Source organism: Calypte anna, chromosome 1 (genome assembly GCF_003957555.1).
Source record: "Calypte anna isolate BGI_N300 chromosome 1, bCalAnn1_v1.p, whole genome shotgun sequence".
NCBI lineage: Eukaryota > Metazoa > Chordata > Aves > Apodiformes > Trochilidae > Calypte > Calypte anna.
Genome location: NC_044244.1, coordinates 103,175,888 through 103,195,302, shown reverse-complemented (window position 1 = coordinate 103,195,302; position 19,415 = coordinate 103,175,888).

Here is a 19,415-nt window from a genome sequence, read left to right as displayed (position 1 = left end):
TGTTTACTTAATAACTCTTTTATGCAGTCTTAGGATAGGCATTTTCTAAATATCAGACACCATACTGTTTTGTGTACTAATGACCTCTGCAAATTTTAACAGTGCTCTGTATATTATTCTGGTTATTCACAGATAAAAATAGTATAATAAGAATTAGAAGATAATAAGAAGAATATTTGCACAGAAACATCTACAAGGCAAATAGAATACTTATGTTACAGGTTGGCTTGTAGTGTAATGTAAAACATAAAATTACAGAACCCCAGGAAGTTAGGGGTTGGAAGGGACCTTAAAAGATCATTGAGTCCAACCCCCCCTGCCAGAGCAGGGTCACCTACAGGAGGTCACACAGGAACACTCCCAAGTGCATTTTCAATGCCTCCAGAGAAGGTCATCAGCACCCCCGGGCCCCTTTCCCCTTTCTCTAACAGCTCAGTCCCCATGCTCTACTAGTTCTTGGGGTTATTCCTACTCAGATACATTTGCCCTTGTTGTAATACATTAAATTTTTCCCTGTGCAACTCTCCAGCCTCCTCAGGTCCTTCTGAATGGCAGGACAGCCTTCTGGGGTGTCAGACACTCCTCCCAACTTTGTGTTATCAGCACACTTGCTGAGAAGATATTCTGTCCCATAAAGATCATTGATAAAGATGTTGAATAGGACTGGACTCAGCACTGATCCTTGAAGGACTCCACGAGTCACAGGTCTCCAGCTGGACTGGGAACTGTTGATCACCACTCTTTGGGCTCTATTGTGTAGCCAGTTCTTAATCCATCTCACTGTGGATTCTTCTATCCCACATTTCCTGAGCTTGCTCACAAGGATGCTATGGGAGATTGTGTCAAAACCTTGCTGAGGTCAAAAGTGTGCTCTATGCTTTGCACAAGTCCAGGTAGATGATGTCAGGCATTCTCCCTCCTTGTCCACCAGTGTTATGACCCCATCATAAAAGACCACTATATTTGGCAGGAAAAGTTTGCCCCTAGTGAAGCCATGTTGGTAACCACAACCCAGCTCTATCTGTTCCATTTGGCTTTGCAGAGCCTTTAGGAGGATATGCTCCACTATCTTGCAGGGCACTGAGGTAAGATTGACAGGCCTGTTATTCCCAGGGAATAACATAAATATCTTCCTTTCTTCTGTTATGTTTCTCCTTTTCCAGTCAGTGGGAACTTCATATAATTGCCATGACTTTTCAAATATGATGGAAAGCAGCTTTGCAATTTCATCTGCCAGTTCCCTCAGGAGCTGCAGATGGATCTCATCATGTCCATGGACACGCACTGTCTAGTTCTTTGGAGGATCTCATACCTGCTCTTGTACAGTAGGTGGATCTTCCTTCTCACAGTCCCTTTCTTTGCCTTCTGCAAACTAGATGATGTAGTCAGAGCTCTGCTAGTAAAGGCTGAGGCAAAAAATTTATTGAGCATCTCAACATTTTCCATCTCCTGCATGACCAGGTCTCCAGTTTCCTTAGGAAGAGACCCCAAATTTTCCCTAGTTTTCCTTTTACAGTTGACGTACCTGCAGAACCTTTTCTTGTTACCCTTTATGTCCCTGGCCAGATTTAACTTTATTAGAGTTTTATCTTTCAAACCTGATCTCTAGCTGCTTGAGAAACTTTTTACTCCTCCCAGGCTCCCAGTCCCTGCTTCCATCCACTGTAGACTTTCTTTTTATACCTAGGTGTGTCCAGGAGTATTTTGTTCATCCATGCAGGCTTCTTGACATTCTTTTCTGTCTTCCTCTTCATTAGAATGTATTTCTCCTGGGCTTGGAGATGATCCTTGAACACTGATGGGTTTTCTTGGGATATTCTCATCTTCAGGGTTTTATCCCATGGTACCCTAGCAAGCAGATCCCTTAAAAGGCCTTAAAAGTCTGTTCTACTGAAATACAGTGCTGTAATCCTGCTTGTTGCTCTGTGGCTACTGCACATGATCCTGAACTCAACCATCTCATGGTTGTTACAGTCAAGGCTGCTCCCAGTCTTCACAGCCTCCTCTAGTCCCTCCTCTATTGTCAGCAGAAGGTCCAGCAGTACACCTGTCCTTGGCTCCTGTGTCAAGAAGTTCCAATCAATCCCCTGCAGGAACCTCCTCTGGACTCTGTGCCTGGCTATGTAGCTTTTCCAGCAAATGTCAGGGTACTGGAAATCTCCCATGAGAACCAGGGCCTGTGACTGTGAGGCTACTTTCAGCTGTCTGCAGAAGGCCTCATCAACTTCTGCATCCTGATCAAGTGGCCTGTAATAAACACCCATAGCAATGTCTCTCATATTAGGCTCCCCCTTAATTCTTACTCACAAACTCTCAACTTGCTTTTTATCCACCCCTGTTTAGAGCTCAATACATTGTAGTTGATGTCTCACATGAAGCACAACCCCACCACTGTGTCTTCTTGGCCTTTTTGTCCCTAAAAAAGGACATAGCCATCCATGACAGCATTCCAATCATATGGTCTATCCTACCATGTCTCCATAATTGCAATTAGGTTGTTGCTCTTTGACAGCACATAGATCTCTAATTCCTCCTGTTTATTTCGATAATTACTCTTGTCTGTACCTACCTCACCAGGCAAACACTTAAAAGACAATTTTTTTATAAGATGAACAACAATATTGGAAAGAAAACAACAAGTACTGAAACAATATTTTATTTATTTTCCAACTGAAGTTTATGAACATTTGAGATGTAAGATGTGAAGGATCTTTGCAATCAATGCAAAGGAGGCCAGAACTCCTATTTCTATACATTTTTTGTAAAGATGTATAGCTATAATTGCTATACAAGCTATATTTGCAAGAAAACAAACAAAACCCAGCAGAAATAGTAGAAGGTACCTTCTGGGCCACTATCTCTCTAATGGATAGCTTTCTCTTGAGCAACACCTCCAACCCATCTATGTCTCCCAAAGGATTATGAGGATGCATCAGGAAACAGTCCTATATAAGCGTTCATGATTTAAGAACCTGCTTTGTTTTAGCTACTCAGCAGGTTAGTTTAAATTCTTATAGTCCTTATAATTAATAATCACTGGTCTAATCACTAATTCTAACCTAATTCATTCACAGAGAGTTGATTATACTGTTATAAATTAAAGCTTTTGTAAGTGAAAACTTGTATTCTAAAAACTCAAAAGGTCATGAAAGTTAGCTCTAAGAATGCTAGAGATTATCAGTCTATCTGAAGCATCTAACTAAGGCAATGTTATTTGATAGCTTCTTTTTGAAGAAGTAACATCTGCATTTTCTGTGCATAAGTGTTATGTACATTGTGCAATACTTTGATTATATACAGCAGCGTTATTTTACTACTTCAGAAAACTTCTTACCTGTTTGCTGGCATATTAAATCAGTGTGATTCCTGTGTTGTTAGGAGAAGCAGTTCTAAGTATGGAAAATAAAATCAAATATGGTTTATACACACTAGGAAGAGAATAATAATAATAACTCTAAAGACTGTAATCATGACTTTGTTGAAGTGAACAAGGATTGGAGTTGGATTGGAGTCTAGAGGTCTCTCTTCAGCTGTTGCCTAGGCAATAGGTAGTGCTATTATCTCTTACTGCTGAGCTAAAATATGGCTTTACTGTGGTAGTGGGCCAATTACTAGCTGGTTGAGTTTGTCTGTGTAGCAAATAACAGTAGCAATTAAGTGAGATTTCAGAGGCTTCTGGTTAAGTTGCACAGCTTTATCCCTAGAATCTAGGATGTTAAATTGAGTCATAACTTCTCTACTACTACCATAATTTTACTGGCTACTTACAGAAAGAGAATAATCGCCTGTACTCTCACCTGGATATAGTAAATGATATTCCAAGTGAGATTTAACTGACAAGGAAGAGAAGTAAAAACTCACAGATAATTGAAGGAATTGTTGGAGACTGTTAGAGCAGAGTTTTGCTGGTTACCTGGACCAATAATTTTCAAAGACACATATAAGAACCAAAGACACATTTAAGAATCAAAAATTATTTAAATTTTAATACAATAACACATCCCAGATATCGCACAAACTGAGTATGAAAAACATTAGTGCAATTACAAAGATCTGTACCATCTTCCTCTGAGACTGCAATATGTTACATAAAGGTAATATTCGTGACAGGAAAAAATGTCTATTCAAAAGCTAGACTGATTTTTATACAATGACTTTGATAAAATCCTTTAATCATTTTAGGACTAGAGCCCACCGTTTCCTTAATGACAATGCCTTATCAATCAATGTTACAAAACATGGTCTTACTGGTTAGGTAGCTGGAGGGGTTTTTCCTTCAACATTGTGCATCTCTAACTAGTTGGGTGGAAGGTGTCCAGTATCCTTGTTATTAATTAGCCTGACAGTAAAGACATTCTCCTGTGCAATGTGGGTTTGGACATCACAAGCATTGGTTTTGATTATTTCCCTTTTTTAACACCTGCTCAGATGAGTAGGCTATTTATGGTATATACCTTGATCCATAACTCCTCATTTCCTCATTCATCAGGGAATTGAAATCCAAGGGTTACTGTAGATTCTTCTAATATTAAAAATTCATCTTGTCATGTAGTGGCAAAGTACATTCTTTAAAAAAAATAAGCCATTCAAATTATTTTACATTACTTACAGCACTAAAATATGTGTATTCAGTTGCTACATTGCTAGTGACTTGTGTAACACATTTCTCTGAACCTTTCATAAAGTTTCTCAGTGGCTCAACCTGAGATTTGCTCAGATATTATTTGCAGATATTATTAAACCCACTGAAGTATTATACATATGATTTCCCTTTTCTATACAGAAATAATTGATGATAAATTAATTTCTGCTGTTTGGAGGTTTGCTTTTTTTCTGGTCATCCTAAAAAGCACCTACTTTCTTTCTAATGTTATGACTTGAGCAGTCAAATAAATGGTTTGACTGAGATCCCATAGGATCACCACTGTCAGTCCTTTCACTAATTAAATTAAGTAGAGTTTTCTGGAATTCAGACATTTGGAAGTAACCCAAATTGATTAATATAGTAAAGACTCTGAAAGGAGTGGGTGGAAATAGCTAAAGTGATCTGGTTGCCAGGTCACAGGGGAAGTTTCTCCTTCACCAAGTGAGCTCCCTCTAAAATGGTGAAGGTTTGATGGAAAATGCATCCTCAAAACTGTTTATACAGTGTTATGCAAACAAGCTCAATTATTGCTAATGAAAGCTGTACTCCCACATGCTGACCTGAAAGATTACCTATTGTATACAGAGTATCTGAAAAGACATTTTGAGAGAGATGAAATAGAAGTCAAAGTGTGAAGTAAATTTAATTAGGGTATAATAAAGTCTACTACTTACTTTCTCTAATTGATAAAGATGAAATTTTCTAAATTCACTTGATTAGGTACAAAAGACCAAGGTCCTTACAGGATAATTTGAGATTTACCTCCTTTTTAATCTAGGAACTTGGCCACATAATTCAACATGACCTGTATATTTACATAACTAAGGTAGCTCTTGAACATAGCAATAACTTTTCTTTTTTTCACAGTGGTTATAACTGACAGCAGATTTAAAGGGGAAGATGTTTTATTTACCATCTTGCAAGAACTTTTAACTGGATGTTAGTTTCTATTTAGCTTTTGCGTGTGTGAACAAAATACTGTAGCTCCTTCCCAGCGATTCTGGTTTGGTTTATAATTTGAATCAAATGTGAGAATTAAAGATCTATTTCTTCATCTAGTGGACTTGGTGCAACTGCAGTGTTTTACAGAGGTATTGAGGAGCCATTTTTGAGGGACAGTTGTGTGGTGGGTTTCATTTCTTTTCTTTTTAGTTCACATCAGTGAACAATATGTTTCTTGATTCAAACCTACCAAAAAATACAGCTGGTAGAAAATTCTTTCAGATCATTCCTGCCTGTACCTGGGAGATAATGATTTTTTGTTGATGAAATGCTTTTGAATCATTCTTCAAAATATAAACTTTTTGTTACTTTCTTTTACTTAATAAAATATAGTATTGTAATACACACAGGATGAGTGAAGGGTTAGTTTCAGCAATCTTTGAATGTTTTTTTCCTACACATCTGCAACAATCCCCTGTAGAATTAATAAATTATAAAGTTATGCAGTTCTATATACTGTGCTTGACGAGCTTTTTTTTTTTTTTTTCTGAGACTTCTTATTCTGAATGTGTAGTGTCTTGAGACTTGCTGGCTCAGCAGCCACGTATTATATGAAACAGATCTTTGTCTAGGCAGAACCATTTTTTCAAACAGTTCTGTGTTTTTGGTTTTTTTGTTTGGTTGGTTTTTTGGTTTTTTTTAATCCCTATTGAAAGGAAGTTAATAAATCCTTCTTCCTGTAGATGGAGATAAGAATTTCTTTAGAGTCCACCTTCTGCTTTTCCTTGTCATCCAAGATGACACATCCACCTTGACCTTTTCTCCATTTTTCTTTTCCTCAAATCCATTCACCACAGCATTCAGAGATGCCTAGTTTTCAAGAAAACAGCTACCCTTGAATTACCCTCTTTTTTGTCTTATGGAAACTTGTGTGTGTGTAAATCTCAAAGTACTGCAGTGACAGACCCAAGTTAAACAACACTGTGACTCATAGGGGCTTTTACAAGATTAAAATACACATTTTTGTTGTGTTATTTACAGCAGAAGTATGGTCACACTAGTATGGATTTTAACAGTAGCTCAGCTGCAAACAGTGGCACTGGGCAATTTAAGGAGGCAGACTGTAATTAATTGTCATGGATGGAGTGTGAGATGCACTGCACTTGTAACACAGATGTGACAACATACTTTATTCATATAAAACAGTGAATCAACAAAGTTCAATAGTAAATGTGACACTTTAGCAAGATCTGGTGGCAAAGCACACTTGATTATTTACTGCATAGAGAGCAGTGTTAGCCAAAACTGCCAGGAGGACCCTTCCATTGAGTCACAAGTCTAGCAAGGATCCCCTTGCTTTCTAAGCTTCTTTTAGAGAGGAGTCCAGGTGTGGCTGGACCAAGCCTTGTCCCAGACTTGGCGAATGGTTTGTGATTAAAAGATTACATCTGCACAATCAGTGCCTCATATCTCTTAACTAAGATGACAATTTTTCAATGCTTATTCTCAGTTAAGTTACTGGTACCTGACACTATAAGTTATCTCTCAACCTTCAGGAATAATCTCCTCAGTGGAAAATCCTGGCAGGCAGCCTCCTATTGCTTCAGGAGATCCCAACAGGCCCTGGGCTGTCCAATATTTATAAAGTAAAATGATTCACTTGCAGTCATATTTGCATACCAGCAAGATATGGCAGTGTATTAAAAGACTGTGTTTGAAAATAGGCGCTCTCTATTCTAAGAACTCTTGCCAGAATCCTGTACACACAGTGTACACACTGCTGTAAAGTGTTAAGCAATTTACAGTACTATTAATTTTTTTCCCCTTCTATATAATGGAAAAAAGCATTCTCTTTTTTTTGCTTGTTTGTTTGTTTTGGGTCTTTTTTATTGTGTGTATCTTAATTACACTAGATGCTCAAATATATACCCTTCTGTCTGGAGAAGATAGGAAATACACTTTGTTAGATTGTTTACTTGGGCTATGAATCATTAGGACAATGTTCTGTCTTAACTATTTGAGAGAAAATGGAAGATTTCTAGGACCATCAAATAACGGATGGGTCCAAATGAATGGCACAAATTTCTTGCATCCGGTAAGCCTTTAACTTTTGCATCAAACCAGTCATGAAAACTAGCTTTCATGAATATGAAAAAAGTATTTCACTTCCATCCTAAGACCTTATAAAGCCTACATGCCTATTTATTTTCTTTAAGAGTTGTGACAGGGATCCTAGAGGGAAGGGGAGGATCGATGAGATGTGTTTCTGGGAAAACTTAGACTAATTTTAGCCTGTGGACTATTATCAGGCCATACTTCTCCAACAACCATTCTGTAACATAGCTCTGTACAAATCTGTTGTGACAAGTTTCTCTGACAGTGCATTAAAAATGTGAACATGTCAGTTTCACAAGTGAAGAGCTGTGGCCTCTGTAGTGACCCTTCTTTAGCTAGTATGGATGCTACCCACCAATGGTGCTGGTGTGGGGTGAGGAAAAACAGACTGAAAGGAGCCTTTTTTCCTATGGCAAATAAAATTAAATGACAGTACTATTCAGTCTGGATAGTGCAAGCTGCACTCCTTCCCCCTCTGGGGCTCACTGGAATCCTGGGAGGGTAAAGCAGCAGGAAATCATAATCTCCAGTCCCTTGACATTGTGCTTCTTCCCTTTTGAAGTGAATAATGCCTTTTCCCTTAGGATGTATTATATAGGGCCTCTACAAAAAAGCTGTAGGAATCTATTCAGTCTACTGGAATTACATCCTTTGTACTTTATATAATGTTGGAGAAGTCAAAGATACAATTTAGATTATAAAATTTACCCATATAGCTTACTCCCATGTTATGGCACTTAAAAAACAATTACAAGTTGCATTATGTTTTCTCTTCTGTGTCTCTTCAGAACAATCTGTGAACCCTTCAAACTAAAGCCTGTGCAGCAGAGGCTTTTCAGAGAACTTTGATAAAATAGCAATTTGTTTTCTCCAACCCATTGGAGAAATACATTGAACAAACACAATTCAAATGTCCAGAATATTTTGTTGCTTTCGTTTACTTGGATCACATTAGTTTTTTTGAAGAAAGGCCTTTATAACCAAACAAATTCCAAGTAAGATAACTCTAAAGTCAAAGAGCTTGTTTAAAAAAAAGATAATACAAAAAGATAATATCATAATCACCTCAAGACTTTTTAGAGAGGCTTTTTATAAACTACATGTTAATAAATCAAAAAGTGCATTCAGAAAGTATCGTAGTTTAGGCCTCTGCTCCTTCACTGTGGGTCAGGGAGGAAAAAATCTGCCTAAAGGATCATAAATCAAAACAATAGCAGGGAGATTTTCACTCCCCAGCTATGGTGATGGGCAAAACAGGCAGACTCACCTTGGGGAGAAAAGAAATAATTCTTTTCAACTATCAGAACAGGAGAAAGAGAAAATACAACCAGATCTTAATATTTTCCCTCCATTCCTCCCTTCTTCTCGGATTCCTTCCCTGCTTCTTCCCTCTCAGGGCACAAGGCAGGGGCAAGGGGGGGTTCAGGGTCAGTTCTCCACATGGAGTTTCTGCCGCTCCTTCCTCCTCAGGGGGAGGACTCCTCACAGCTTCCCTGCTTCAGGGAGTCCCTCTGATGGAAGAGAGTCCTTCATGTACCAATCTGACATGAGTCCCTCCCACCAGGTGCAGTCCCTCAGCAACAGGTTGTTCCAATGTGGGCCACCCACAGAATCACAGTCTTTGCTTTGGGGACGGGTGCTCTGGGAACAGCACCAGGTCCTCCATAGCTGCAGATCCATGTCTGCCTCACTAGGGGTGTTCAGGGACTGCTCTTCCACCATGGGCTGCATGGAAACACCCTGTTATGTCACCATGAGCGTTAGTGAAATCTCAGCTTGGGCACCTTCTTCCCCTCCTTGCTGACTGGCCTTCGTATCTCTGCCCAGGTATTGCTCTCTCCTCCCTCTCTCCTCTGCTCAGCAAGTCTTTTTTTTGCAGTTTCATTTTACCTTTCTTGAATGTATTACTCACAGAGATGCATCCAACTATCCATATCTGTTCACCCTTGGACAGAGGCAGGGCCAGAACTGGAACAAGGGGAGCTTTCAGCAGCTTCTCATCAGGGCCACCCTCTTCCAAAACCCTGCCACCTAACCCAAAACAGGCACTGACAGTGAGGTCAAGGCAGAATGCCTAGTAGTCTGAGAGATGGATATGACAGAACTTGTTCAACAGGTATTTCATGTCATTCTACTTTTGAAGAAGAAGGTTATGGTTTCTTAAATTTTAAGGAGTTTATTCTAGAATACTAATGATGACACAAAAGGCCCTTTCTTGTGTCAGTTTGGTGCTATAGGCTGAATGCATACGCAAACGTAAATAAAGCAACCAAGTGCATTGCCAAAGGTACCACCTGCCTTATGGTGGGGAAATCATCGGTCACTCATCGAGAGTAAATCTTAGGCCCTTTAATCTGCATCTTAGCTGTATTTACGCTTCATGGAAACCTATGCCATGTGTCTGCAATACCAGGAGAGAACTATGGAAGTGAAAGGATTGAGGACTTGCTGTACAAGCGAGATAGTAAAACACAACTCTATTTTTGGTAGGGCTATACTTAGTGAAGGAGATCATCATAGCTGCAGAGAAAGAATGAGTGAAGCATCATGAAGTAGGGGAGAAATGTTTGCTCTTATTCTTGAAATTATATAAAACTTTCAGAATTCCCTAGTGTTTTAACATGGGAAATATATATCTCACTTCATCATTATATTAAAAATCTTGCCTTTTACTTATATCCTTTTTTCCAAACTGTCATTGGAGATCTAGCCTAGAGCCCAAAGTATTTTGACCAGTGGGAGCACTCTGGTGGGAACCTTCAGAGTTGGTGGGCAATGACTTCTATGCCAAAGCCATGTAGTCACTGAGAACACTTATTCTTTTATAAGCATGGTCATAAGGCAATGTTGAAACAGAAGCACATTCTAAGATCACAGAGTGACAAATCTCTGTTCCTCTTATTCTGAAAACGTCAGATGTAAAGCTGCAACACACTTATCAGTGACAGCAAAAAAGCCTCCTGGTCTAAAGCCTTGAAATAATTTCTGGTTATGTTTGTTGGTTTTTTTTTTTAAATAGTACAAATTACTTAGATTGTCTCTGCCTAGTCTTTGTCAGTAATGCTTATTGAAGTGCTTGTTTGATGGTATGCTTTTCTGAATGTTTAATTAGCTGAATAGTCAAAAAACCTTTAGACTTTGTGTTTATTCTGGAAGCTTAAGCACTTAGACCTCCTCTCCCAGTCTGGAGTCTACAGTCAAGTATAAATTTGTTAAGGGCTGAGCTAGGACAGAGCCCTCACGTGCAGTACATTTGCAGTTGTATAGATGTGGAACATTTCCTTTCTGCTTCTTTCTGACTTGCTCTGAAAATTGTTATCCAAATTGCATTTACAGTTCTTGTATCATTACTGCGCTGGTGTCATGGGGAATTCTGTGAATGTATAGATGTGAAAGCAAGTCTTGTCCATGAGCAGGACAATTGTAACTGAAGCAATGAAAACTCCTGAAATAGATAGAAATTGTGTAGGAATCTATAGACTATTCATGTTGAAGCTTCCTGATGCAATTTTTTCCCCTTCATTAAGACTAAAAAAGGTTTTGGATATTTTACCATATTTTCACTGTAGAATGAAAATGTATGTACAATACATTTTCACTGTAGAATTTCAAAGAAAGAAAAAATATTAATAGTGTATTTTGATCAATAAAGTATAGTCAAAGATCTGTGAAACAGGACTGTAAGAGACCTTCCAAGTTGGATGACAGTCATTTGTTACTTGATAACAATTATGACTTATAACCTCCCCATAGATGTTTGTAGTGGAACAAAGCAATCAGATGCCTCTGATTACCGAGAAGTGGGTGTGAGCCAGTAACAAATCCACCTGTACCCAATTAGGGCAGGCCCCCTATTGAGCATGTGCAAGACCAGGGGGCCAATAAAAGGTGAGGCTCACACCCACCGACTAGCTCACTTTCGAGCTAGTCAAGAGAGTGTGTTGGTAGCTCATTGAGCGGCAGACCAATCTTGCTAGTTCCACTTTGTGGGCAATAGACTTAGAGCATAGCTCACGAGTCTATATCATGACACCGAGAAGGACTTGAGGCAACGATCCCTGAAGAAAGATTCGTCTTGCTACACGTCTTGCTACATCTGGTGGAGAATGCGGGCATAGACTTCTGTCTAGCCTGTGCTTCCGACGAATCAGGAAAGAGGGATCCAACCCCCTAGAGCGAACGGCAATTAACATTAGGGTAAGAAGACCCGTTACCCTTCTTTTGACACTAATAATTAACCAAGAAAAAGGAAAGGAAGATGGGACTTTCACCAAGCACCCCCATCAAGCAGGGACTCTCCTACTCCCCCGCTGTTGCTACGCGAGAACTTTGGAAGGAGGTTGGCAACCTACTGAATGACCTCCACGATCAAGAAGTTCGAAAAAATATAACTGGAGTAGATGCCACCTGGGAAGTGGTGACTAATGCCTTAAAAAAGATAAAATATGAAGCGAAAGCGGCAATCCCACCAAACGGCAGCCTTAATATTAGAACATCACTTCCTGAGGCAGAAACCGGAGTAGTACCAACAGCGTCTCCGTTACCGACCGAGAATGAAAAAGCCCAAAAGGCATTCCCAATCTTAAGGAACAACAGCCTTGGCATCAAGGGCATGAGAGGAAAAGTACATCATTCCATAGCTGAATTCCTCTCAGATATCGGGCTGGAGGTAGAAAAAGAAGTTCCTGCTCCGGAGACCAAAACCAATATGAAGATACCGACAGGTGACTCCAGCTGCTGTGTAAAACCGCCCTTACTGCCACCTCCCAGCTCAGAAAATGAGCATGAGAAAGCAGCAGCCACTCCATCAGCCACACCTGTCGGCCCGGAGTCCACAATAAAAGCCCTGCTGGAACAAACAACTTGAGCGGTGAAGTCCCTGGAAAAGAGAATAACAAACATAGAGCAACGGTCATCCTTCCACACCTACCGAGACCCACCCACCCTCCCTGACGACGATGACGAAGGAATTCCAGCTCCACTATTGTCAGGGCGGACCAACCCTGGCACCAAAGACGCTGGCAAATCCCGACCTGGAAGATGGTCCGGTATCATCCGTGATGCCATCCTCGAAGGCGAATGGGAGACCAGCACCATTGCCTGCCCCGTCCTTTATGATAACAATAGGCCGCCTACATTTGAGCAACATAGCTGGAAAACCCTACAACAAGCCAAGAAGACTTTGAGAGAGGGAGGATTAAGATCGGAGAGTGGCCAGGCCATCCTGGACTGATTGTTCACCGCGGACACCAACTGTCCCCATGATTGCCACAACTTGGCCAGGTACCTACTTACCCCCTTCCAGCAGATCGTATGGGTTAAAGAATGGGAACGCCTGGCCCAAGCAGAGGCGAACCGCCCTCGAGCACCCGGTGACCCATTGACAGGGGTAACCGGCGAGATGCTCACGGGCGCGGGACAATTCGCGGATGTACAAGTACAACTCCAGTTCCCGTCTGTGCTCCATCATATCACTGTGCATTTGGCCCGCCGAGCGTTTAATGTGGTTCCTGAGCCCACCCCGCTCCCTTCGTTCACTGCTGTTAAACAAGGGATGAACGAACTGTTCCAACATTTTGTCAATAGACTTTGGCAGTCTATCACGGCTCAATCCAAGGTAGGAGTCAATCAAAGGGAATCAATGTTTAAGTTATTGGCGTTCGGAAACGCAAATCCGAGAATGAAATAGCTGTTTTCCACGTTACCGAAGACAGCTGGCGTCTCGGACATGCTGGAGGTAGCTGCCAGGGCCACCCAGACGCAGCAACATCAGGGGATGGCCAATGCCTTCGCTGTCGCTCTGGAGCCCACCCAGAAGCTCCTTGCGGCAGTAGCACAGAGGCTAGGTGGAAGGGGAAACCGATTCAAAAGAAGAAATCGACCGAGAAAACCCACCCCCGTCTGCTACCGTTGTGGAGCAACGGGCCACTCGGCGAGGGATTGCTCGGATACGGTATGGTGTGACTGCTGCCACAAAAATAGTCATAACAACCGGGCATGCTGGTCCGCAAAAAACGGATGACGCAGCGCGCAAGGCCCCCGCGCTGTGACACAAGTAGCTGGGCCAGCGTTATACAACGGCTCCCCGCCCCAGCCACAAGAGGAAGCTTGGGCATCGATGTGCCCCGTGCAATAGATATTACGTTGACGACTAATCAGGTTTATCGGCTACCGACGGGGATACACGGACCCATACATCGGGAAAATGGCACGGTAGGGGCTTTGTTAATGGGACGTTCATCCACAGGAATCACAGGACTTATTGTGCTTCCAGGGGTAATAGACGCAGATTCTACAGGGGAAATAATGATCACATGTCTCACGTTGACGCCTCCCCTGATAATCAAAGCGGGAACCCGAATAGCGCAACTAGTCCCCCTCCCGAAAATGAATATAGGGAAGAATGTCCCCATGGCAGGAGGCGATCGAGGCTTTGGATCATCTGGAGGCACTCTAGTAAATTTAGTGCAACAGATGAAGACCAGGCCCATTATCATCATAAAGATGACTGCTGGAAAAGAGGCGAAGACACTTTCCGTGATGATGGACACAGGGGCTGACGTCACGATCATCAACCTCAACGTGTGGCCTCGTCACTGGAAACTTGTCACGGCCCGTGATGCTGTCCAGGGAGTAGGTGGTGGTTCCACTCCCCTTCAGGCCCTAGAACCTGTGCAATTACAGTTTCCTGAAGGACAGAAGGTAACCGTACGTCCCTATGTATTATCGTTGCCAGGACAACTCGGAGGGCTGATCGGCAGGGAAGTAATGAGTCAGCTGGGAGCTGTCCTCTCCATCCCTGAACCCACCCGATCCCCTCAAAATTTTCAGTAAGGGCCACTGCATAAGTGCCGCCAACATCCAGACTAAAATGGAGAACAGACACCCCTGTCTGGGTGGAGCAGTGGCCTTTACAAAAAGAGCGGCTACAAATTGCCATCACTCTAGTGAAAGAACAGCTGGTTGCAGGACACATCCAGCCATCAGTCAGTCCCGTGGAACACACCTATATTCGTGGTTCCTAAAAAATCAGGTAAATGGCGACTAATACAGGATTTACGTAAGGTGAATAACCAGATGTGGCCAATGGGCACCCTCCAACCTGGGCTGCCCTTACTTACGATGCTACCAAGAGACTGGCACCTTCTGGTCATTGACCTTAAAGACTGTTTCTTTAACATTCCCCTTCATCCAGAAGATACAGCACGCTTTGCGTTCACCATCCCTTCAATCAACAAAAGTGAACCTGCAAAGAGGTACGAATGGGTAGTGCTGCCACAGGGGATGAAAAACTCCCCAACAATATGCCAGATGTATGTAGCATGGGCACTATCACCGATCTGCGACGAGATGCCGGATACGTTAATATATCACTACATGGACGACATATTGCTCTGTCAAGAAGCCTCGTTCCCTGACGACTTCAGTCAAATATTGACCAGCCGACTGAAGACGAAAGGACTAATAGTTGCTCCGGAAAAAGTGCAAACAAAATCACCCTGGAGCTACTTAGGGTGGAAAGTTACCCATGCCATGGTGAGACCACAGAAACTGGAGGTAATAAGTTCGATTAAAACATTGAACGATGCCCAAAAATTAGTGGGCAAACTCCAATGGGTTCGACCCATTGTAGGTCTTACCAATGCAGATATCCACCCCTTTTTGTCCTTGTTACTGGGCACGCACCCAGGTGCGTTAGTGAACTGGACGAATAACCATACTAATGCATTGAAACAGGTCGTCCGTAAACTGGCAACCGGCTATGCGGATCGACGAGATGCCACACAACCCATCGGAATCTGGGTATGTAATCACCCGTCATACCCATTCGCACTGCTACTACAAGACTTCAACTGGAATAAGGAAAATGGGGAATATTTCCGCGACACCGATAAATGACAACGCGATCAGAGCTCTCTGAGATCGGACTCCATAGCCATCTTGGAATGGCTATTTACATCGCACACACCACAGAAGGGTATTTGGCAACAGACCAAGATAATAGCATTCTTGATACGGAAGGGACGGCAGCGTTGCCTGGAGGTAGACGGTCAAGAGCCAGGATGGATCAGCATCCCCATGAAAGCAATTGACTTTGGCTACTGCAACGCTCCGTGCCTCTACAACTTGCCCTATTTGGGTATTCTGGGGAAGTCCGCCATGGAGGCCCAACACATAAGCGTTTACAGACTATCAGCCAGCTTCATTGGATTGAGCGTCCGATCGTGTCAGAGCTCCCAGTGATTGGCATCACAGTTTTTAGCGATGCCGGAAAGAGGTCTAAAATGGCCGCCTGCGTATGGCAGGATAAGGGTCGGTGGAAACAACACCTGATTCTGGGCACTGCGGAAGATAATCGACAGACTCTGGAATTGCTGGCTATTATCTGGGCCCTAACGCAATGGCTACAGGCTCCCCTTAACATGGACAGAACCATGCTGCATCCTGCATATCAGAAGCCATAAAACTGGCTGGGACTGGGTGAAGGAAATGCAAAGGCTGAATCCCTGGTCAGCCTGGGAATACAGAGCCTGGTAAGCCAGTTTGCGAAGGTTCAAAACAGCCACTCCCTATTCCATCAGAATGCCAGGGCATTGAAGCGCATGTTTTCCATACCGTGGGAAGACGCGAAAGGAATTGTTAGAGCATGCCCTCAATGCGCACAATTTGGCCCTGTCCTGGGAATGGGAGTAAACCCACGCGGACTGCAAGCGGGTGAAACTTGGCAAATGGATGTCACCCACGTCCCAGAATTTGGACGTCTGAAATATGTCCATGTAACAGTGGATACCTTTTCAGGCATGCTCTGGGCGACAGCTCAAACGGGGGAAAAGGCATTACATGTGGTCCGTCATCTAACCAACTGCTTCGCTGTCATGGGGGTCCCCCAAGTAGTAAAGACTGACAATGCACCCGCCTATACAGGCAGAAAAGTCAAACAATTCTTAGCTACTTGGGGGGTAAAACACATCACAGGAATCCCCCACTCGTCTACAGGCCAGGCGATAGTAGAAAGAGCTCATCGCACCCTGAAGACATATTTGCAAAAACAGAAAGACAGCAAAGACATGGACCCACAGATGCGGCTGAGCAAGGTGCTTTTTACATTAAATTTTCTTAGCCCAAGCCGTGATTCGCAACAACCCCCTGTGCTGCTGCACTACTCATCCCAGAAGGTCAACCGCATGCCAGACGTTCAAATTAATTACAAGGATCCATCGACAGGTCAATGGGTAGGGCCCGAACCACTACTGTTCACCGGGAGAGGTTATAGCTGTGTATCCACAGACTCTGGACCTCTCTGGGTACCCAGTAAGTGGACACGCCCTGCCACAAACAGACCACCAAGAAACAACGATGCAGCATCCAGTAGCTCCAATTGAGTTATTTTGACAAATTTGCCTGGACATTTCATGACCTTCCTTACATTACATTACTTTTCTTACTTGTTGATTGTGTCCTCCCCCCCCCAAAAAAAAAAACCCCAAAAAACCAAAAAAAGACACACACACAAAAAAAAGAGAGGTGAGAGGGATTAGTACCTTTTGTTGTATCAAGTTTATTCACAAAAAAAAAAAAAAAAAAAAAAAAAGAGGGGGGGAATGTAGTGGAACAAAGCAATCAGACGCCTCTGATTACCGAGAAGTGGGTGTGAGCTGGTATCAAATCCACCTGTGCCCAATTAGGGCAGGCCCCCTATTGAGCATGTGCAAGACCAGGGGGCCAATAAAAGGTGAGGCTCACACCCACCGACTAGCTCACTTCCGAGCTAGTCAAGAGAGAGTGCTGGTAGCTCACTGGGCGGCAGACCAATCTTGCTAGTTCCACTTTGTGGGCAATAGACTTAGAGCACAGCTCACGAGTCTGTATCACGACACCGAGAAGGACTTGAGGCAACGATCCCTGAAGAAAGATTCGTCTTGCTACACGTCTTGCTACAGATGTCTATCTTCCAAAGAGTATTTTGTTTTCTTGGTAGCATTAATCTATTGGAACTTAAAAATAAATTTCCTGAGGCTTAGAAAAGTTCAGAAAAAGCCTAAAATGCTTCCTTATCAGTAGAGTCATTTTTTCAAGTTCTTAAGTTTGTTCTTCTAAACTTACAGATTTATGGGAGGAAAGCCTCTCTAATACATACCTAACAAATACTTGTTCCTTATAACCAGTTCTCTCTTGTCACTTACTTTTAGAAAATGAAATAGTTTACTAAATTTTTGAGATTCTCACAAGAAAAGCTGCTATTTGTTGTCCAAGAATGAACACACTTATTTTTCAGAGATCTCAGTCGACAATATGGAAGAATCTGTTTTAATTCTTCCAAGTAATGGAGTACCTTGCATCTTTTTGGAAGTAAAAAAACCATTGATTTTCTATTCCTGAGACTAGTTTGTATGCTGGCATATGTTCTTGACATTTTTTTAAACTCTTTATCTTATTATTATAAAGTGAGTGCTTTGCATGTTTTATATAATGCCTGCTCAGCAAAAATACTAAAACCCACTTAAAAATGCTAACAATGAACAAAAGAAAGGCATATTATATGTGTGAAGAAATGCAAGGTGTTAATTTAGGAAAACCACCAAGTTCTTGGATTGTTAAAATATATTACCTTAACAAAAGCCAAATGAGTTAAACTGTCAGCTACAACTTTTTCAGTTTTTTGCAGTTTGAGAAGCAGGGCTTTTTTTCCTTCTTATCTTTGTACTTTCTTTCAACTTCTTTCATTCAGTCAGAAGCAAGATGGCTGTGAGTTTGTCATTACAAAGAGGAACAGAAATACCAAAGGGGTCTTCTGATGAATGTCTCCCAAAGATGTAATAGATTAAAGCTGAGTGAAAGAAGAAACTGGGAGATCACAGAGAAGTTCATAGAGAACATCTGTAAAGTCCTGAATTAGGATGGAAGCGAAACACTTTTAAAATCCATCACAGTATGTAGCTTTGTGATTAGGGTATTGAACACACACACCTTCTGGGACTGTGTCTGTACCCACAGAGAATGCTCTTTAATAAGTATCATTTTATCAGTAGTGTTGCAGCTGATCCTCAGTATTATGTAGGATGGTCTTGTTGAATCACCTGAGTGCAAATCTACCAGAGGTTACCACTCTAGCAATAGAACTGGTGAACTGGAACATGTGCTGGCAGCTCCACTGGAATAAAACCTATTAGCTGAAACAGTACATCTGGCTGTAAAATTTGGACTTCTGCCACCTCCCAAATAACAGTCTGAATATAAAATCACCCCACTGTATACTACATTATAGCTTTTAGGCATATATAGAGACACCTCTATTTTATCTCAGAGATGGAAAGCCTGTCCTTGCCAGCCTACTTTGCATGCCCATGTCATTATACTGATTTCAACGAATCAGTACATTCCTTACATAGATATTTTTTCTAAAATAACATTTATTTACCTGATTATTTAACGCCTGTCATTCCCCTACTGTGATTCACTTCGTTGATACAGCCTAGAGAGTTATTCAGACCAAGACCCTTTCATTTCTTGTTCATTGAGAAATTTTTACATTTTCACATAGTTATAAGCATTTAGAACCCCAGAGAGGAAAATACAAAGCTAAACTGGTACAGAGTCCCCGAGTATGTCATGAATAGTTTCTTGATACAAATTCCCTAATGTGTGAGAGTAAAGGGTACATAAAACTTTACTGAGGCAAGCCTTCATTGCTCAGGGAACTGCAAAATCTTAT